General features: G+C 46.8%; 1 protein-coding gene across 4 annotated transcripts in view; it reads left to right on the top strand.

Moving 5' to 3' along the window:
- The window catches only part of ZHX2 (zinc fingers and homeoboxes 2), a 170541-nt gene extending 169369 nt beyond the window's left edge, over positions 1–1172 (top strand). For all 4 annotated transcript variants that reach the window (XM_053559651.1, XM_053559654.1, XM_053559653.1 and 1 more), the window contains one exon: positions 5–1172. The gene's annotated coding sequence lies outside the window, so the exon portion shown is untranslated. The remainder of the gene's footprint in view (positions 1–4) is intronic.
- Positions 1173–6229: the final 5057 nt, after the last annotated feature.

The raw sequence follows: 6229 nt of genomic DNA on the forward strand, positions 1-6229 counted from the left end.
TCAGAACCGCTGTGGAGATAAAGGAGAAGCTCTGACTTTGAAGGAAGAAGAGATGGTCGCTCCCTGCTGTGGGCCACCCTGGACAGTGACTCCAAGTGGAATTACTTAGCTCGCGGGTGCCTGGCGGGTGCCAGAACCCCACCCCCAGAAGACCGGTGGGAATAGTTCATAGTGCCAAAGTCCTACTACTGCGTTTGCAATGGGTCCTTGTAAATAGTTTGCTCCTCTGCCCGGCCCTCCCCTCTTGCTATACTGGAACCAATTTGTATAATGTGGGAATTTTGTTACCTTTTTAATCGAGGGCAACTTCCTTTTCCAGCACTACCATTATAAGGTTTTTCCCAGGAGGGAGGGCTAACCATATCACTTTTCTCTTTTTTCTCTTTCTTTTTTTTTCTTTTTATTTTATTAATTTGCGGGAGGAAGTGTTAGAATTAGTGCCATGATATCTACTGGATTCTAAGTAGGGAGAATTTATTTTTAAAGATAGTCTGAAATTTAGGAGATTTCCGGGCAGAAAAGGCTGAGATCCAAGCCTCTGTCTTGACTTGGAGAGAGTTTACAGAGGGCAGAGCTTCTGGATCAAATCTGTTTCCAGTTCTTCTTGCAGCTGCCTTGAGGGATCCATGCACGGGCAAGGCCAAATGTGGGTCTGGCACCCGGAGAACTGGGCAGCAGGTGGCTGGCCTCTTTAAGCACCTTTTTAAGTAACTGCAGAAAGGGCTCCCACATTTGGTAGCAATATCATGACTTTTGTGAAATTAAAACAACACAAAAAAGATGTTCCTATCTAGATGGTACAAAGTTAAACCGCTCTGGTTTTCCTTTCTCTTCTTAACTGCCTTTACTAGGTGGGGTATTTGACAAGATTTCAGCCTGCAGCCTCACCATGAATTGATTTTTTGTTTGTGTGTGTGTTTGTTTTGGGCCAATTTTAGATACCTGAGTGCACTTTTTTTTTTTTTAAGTTCTAACTTTTAAAGAAGGAAAACAGACACGCCTGGTGTAAAATGTTGCAATACGAATTATGTTTGCAATCCCTTTCCTCCTCCCCCACTGCCCCCATTTGAATACACTGCACAAATTAAATGCTAGGGAGTTTGAATAAAACCAATTTTTCTAACTTGTTGCTCATTTGTTGTAACTCAATAAAGCAGAGACTAAACATTTTTCTAACCTTTTCCTCTGCTTCTTGTTCTTTATTGCTGTCTGGCCCCCAGGGGCTCACAGGAGGGTTCCAGGGCAGCCACCGCCCGTCTCAAATCTATAGAGCCACATTTATCATCGTCCATTTTGGAGAAGTCTGATATTGCAAGCTGGACTTAAAACCAGGATGTAGATGTTAACGTGGGAATCTTTGTCATAGCACTTTGACACAGAGGGGGAAGTTACAGGCCCTCCGTTCTCCGGGAAGAGCACTGGAGTGGGAATCAGAAGATCCTCAGTGTCCCTGCTCACCCCTGGGTGACCTGAGCTAAGTCACTCCTCTCCCCCAGGCTGCAGCTGACTGGTAGCTGGGACACTGCCATTTCTCTGAGAAGGTAGCTTTTACATGTCTCTGTCAAGGTGAGGTTTAAAGTGTCCCTCGCTGTTTGTACTTGACATGTGTCCAGACCAGCAGTTCTGAACCGTGAGCCGGCCCTGGAATCACTAGGAGAGCTAATGTAAAGTGATGCGGTAAATCTGGAAGAAGCTGAGAATGTGCGTGGCTAACAGGCTCTGCTGGTCCTCACACCTCACTTAGGAGATCTCTAGTCTCATTCATTTTTACAGGAACCTACAAACTTGGCCAGTTTATCTAAACTAAGCATGTGTTCATTCTGCAGATAAGGGGAAAGACCTCCCTCCCCCCACTTCCCAAAATATAGGAAATACTGGCAAAATGAGTGATTCAGAAGAGATTGGCCTTCTCTAGATGGCCCCCATGCCCTGTCCTGTGGGCTCCTGTGGCACGTGCCCACCTCTGTGCAGAGCCCCCACCACACACCCTTGGGTCTGTTTGCTCAGCTTGTCAGCTCTCTCAAGCCGAGGGCAGGGCCATAGATTCTCCATAGCTGTGCCTCATCTCTAAAATCCCCCCTAATTCTTACAGAATTAGTTGAAGGTAGATGGCTATTCAAAAATAAAAATAATTACAGTAGGCACCTGTTATCCCAGCTACTTGGGAGGCTGAGGAAAGAGAATCACTTAAGCCCAAGAGTTTGAGGTTGCTGCGAGCTGTGATACCACAGCACTCTACCAAGGGCGACATAGTGAGACTCTGTCTCTAAAAAAAAAAAAAAATAGCTCCCCAACAATAAAAAAAAAAAAAAAATAGCTTTTTTTAAATTGAGTCCTTACTGTGGGTTAGGCTTTATACTGCATAATTTACAAACGTATTCTTACTTTATCTTTATAACCACATGAAACAGTTGCCCCCATTGGCAGATGAGAAAACTGAGGTTTAGTGAGGTTTTGTAATAAGCCCAAGGTCGTGCAGATACTAAGCAGTTATTATGGAAGCCTACCAGTCTTGCCTATTACATGTCCCTTACCTGCTGCTCTGGTAAATGCAGCCTCTTCTCTATGGGAAATGCCCGCCTCATTCCATGAGTTTCTCCCAGGACTTCTGACAGCACCTGCACCAGCGCATGGCCTGAGCCTGGCCCAGGTACATGATCAAAGCCAGGCCAACTGAGCTTCTTCCTAATAGCTGGATGCTGAGCGAAACAAGCTCATTTTCTCTGTTTGGATGGATGGATTAAGAAGGTATGGGGCTGGACCTGGCTGGGCCGTTCTCCCCACCCATAGGGAGAAAGTTTTTAACATGAGTTAAAAACTCAGAGAGAAAAGCAATTATTTTAAGAGTATTATGGTTGTTGGAATAATGTACAGTACTTTCTTTGGGAACAAAGAAAACCTCAGAATGCAGTATCTTAAACCAGACAGAGGTTTATTTCTATCTCAGGCAACAGTCCAGGGCTGGCCATCAGGCAGTGGTCCACTCAGCCATCCAGGGACCCAGGATAGCAGGTGGCCCTGCGGTCCCCAGCAGGGGCCTTCCATCTCTGGGTTAGAGCTGGCTGCTTCAATTATCCTGATACTCATGGGTAAAGGTACCCCACAAGCCCACTTCTACATTCCAGCCCTTGGGAAGCATGGAAGGCAAGCAACTTCAGTTTTAAAGTCAAGAAACAGAAACTTGTCACTTTCCGTTCGTAGCCCGTTAATCACCAAAACCTAGACGTGCCAACCTCACTGGAAGGAGAGTGGGGAAATAGGCTCTGGATAACTGGCCAAGCCAGGGCAGAGGAGGGAATTCTGCTCCTAAAAGCATGAAGGGAGAGATGTTTTGAAGGACAGAGCCATCTCAGCGGTGATGGGGATTCCAACAGACTTGCCATCAAATCCACCTCCACCCTTCCCAGTGACATGAACCCAGAATGAACTATTTTTGTGTCCAGCTAGTTTGAGTTGGGTTTCTGGAAATTAAAACCAAGAATCCCAACTTACATAGTCTTGGAGTTAAAATTTACCCAAGATTTTCTGAGGCCAAAGTCTGCTCTTACTGACCACACAGCATGTCTCTCAGTTTCTAGAAGATCACATTAGCCAAAACCCCCCGTCTGATGTACCCAACTCACAGTGATAAGTTGAGCTTGGGGAGCCCCATCCTCCCCAGCTGGTGCCACCAGCAACTGTGGGTTAGATCACTGAGGGCCTGGATGGTGAGTGCAGGGTCACATCCATCTCAAAAGTGGTTATTTGGAACATCAGACCCACCAGGTGAGAAGTCAGGAGGCAGAGAAAGAGGTCTGCAGCAAGAAGCCATGGGTTCATGTCAGGGAAAAAGGATGAGAACAGGTGAGCTTCAGGCTTCCTCTGTGAGTGAAGTGGGCCTGGTCCACTTCCCAAGTGCAAGGTGGCTAAGAGCACAGACCCTGGAGCCACACTGCCTGCAGTCCAATCCCCACACTGCCACCTACTGTCTGCTGACCTTGGGCAACTCACTCACTCTGTGTTCAGTTCATGCACACTTCTGTAAGTTAGAGATGATAATTGTACCTGCTCCTATTATGGCTGTTCCCATGAGTCAATACATGCAAAACATTTAGGACAGTGCCTCATATACATGGAATTCTCAAGGTCACCATTATTACTCCTGGCTGCACAATGTATGGGTGGATTGGCCAAAATTAAAATTACAGGGATTGGACCAGACTCCCTCCCCTTTTCCTGAATGTCAAGGTCTAGCACAGTAATGTCACAGGAGAGATCTGGTCTTTGTCTGAGAAACTCTGTGATCTTGTGGCAGTCTTTGTGGGCTTGTTGCCTTGGAGATACCTGCCACTAATATCTTCCCTCAGACTCCCCACAACCCTTCCTCATTCTCTGCCCCTTGGGACCCTCCACTTCCCCAGTCTGGGCACAGTCAGGATGGAGGGATGCCTTCCCTCAGTGTATTCTGCTCTGTATCCCCCAAAGCTCATGCTCCAGACGCCACAGTGCACCCAGACCACTGTCTGAGCACCTGGTCTCTCTGGTCTGGTCTCTGCTCAAATGTCACCTGCGTTCCATGATGCCCTATCTGCAAAGACAGGACCACAGTGAGCTCAGCAAGGTATCTAAGGATGCAAACTTCAAGGCAGAGAGAGCATGCAGGCGCCAAGCCTGCGCTTGCAGAACCCTGAGAGCGGGCCCCTAGTTAAACTTCACAGCCAAATACCTCCTTTGCCTCACCCTGGCCCTGACCCTGCCTACCTGTCACACTTTTCTCCAGCTGTGCGTCATTTCCTCCATCTTGCTGTTCACAACATGTCGTTATATATCTATTTGTTTGTAGTGTTCTTCATCCCACTACATTGCGGACCCCCAGCAAGGTCCACAAGGATAAGAACCATGTCTGTCTTGTTACTCCGCACAGTGTCTGCACATAGAAGATGCTCCATAAATATAGCAGAAGGGCCATGGTTGACCATCTCTTTAAGTTGACCTAGTTTTCATAGACCGGACATGCACCACATGGACATATCAGTACAGTAGACCTAGTTCCTTATGTTGACCACCTCTACATATTGACCAGTCTTTTACAGTCCTTTGGGGGGTCAGCTTACAGAGGTTCTACTATATACATGTTTTTTTTTTTTTTTGAGACAGAGTCTCACTCTGTTACCCTCGGTAGAATGCCATAGTGTCACAGCTCACAGCAACCTCAAACTCTTGGGCTTAAGCATTTCTCTTGCCTCAGCCTCCCAAGTAGCTGGGATTACAGGCACCGCCACAATGCCCAGCTATTTTTTTGTTGCAGTTGTCATTGTTGTGTAGCTGACCTGGGCCGGGTTCGAACCCACCAGCCCTGGTGTATGAGGCCGGCGCCCTAATCACTGAGCGACAGGCTCCAAGCCAGGTTCTACTATATTTGTTAATGGATGGATGCATGATGGATGGATAAATGGATGGATGATGGATGGATGGGTAATGTTGCGAAATGGATGGAAGGTGGATGATGGATGAAGAGTTCTAGCTCTGCAGTTAAACAACCCGCGTTTGAATCCAGCTCTACTGCCAAAGAGCTGGGTGATCTTTGGGGATCAGCTTTTTCAGAGCCCTAGTTCCTCATCTGAGAACTGAAGATGATTATACGCATCATAGGTTTGTTTGATGTGAGGTTGAACTGAGTTTGTGAGTGCAAAGTGCCCAACACAAACTTCTCCCCCCTCAAAAAATTCCAAAAGTGAAAACTGAACTTTCCTCTTAAAATGTTAAAGGTGTCTGTGGTAGACTCACTTCCTCGTTCCTGCCCACACTGCCTTCCCTGCCGGTGCTCCCAGCACCTGGACCCTCACAGACCTCATCACCCCCATGCTGTCCTGTCCTTCCGGCCCATTAATGAACAGCTCCAGCACTTTCTTCCTCTGCAGGCAGCTGTCTTCCCCTCCTGCTATTAATATTTACCACCCTTGCAGTCAAGCTTGCCACTCAGAAGCAATTTAAATAAATTCTTCAGGCAAGACAATGTGAAACACTATCAAATGCCTAAAGAATCCAAAGAGAAAGCCTTGATAATTGGTGGGGATGAAAATACACAATGCCTAAAGAATCCAAAGAGAAAGCCTTGATAATTGGTGGGGATGAAAATACACCGGGAAGATGGTTGTGCTCTTTTAACCACCTAGAAAAATATGTCAGGCCCCACTGGAAATGATTAAAGAGGTTCTTCAGGGAGGTGGCTGGACAGGATTCTGCTAAG

This window comes from Nycticebus coucang, chromosome 13 (assembly GCF_027406575.1).
Source record: "Nycticebus coucang isolate mNycCou1 chromosome 13, mNycCou1.pri, whole genome shotgun sequence".
Taxonomy (NCBI): Eukaryota; Metazoa; Chordata; class Mammalia; order Primates; family Lorisidae; genus Nycticebus; species Nycticebus coucang.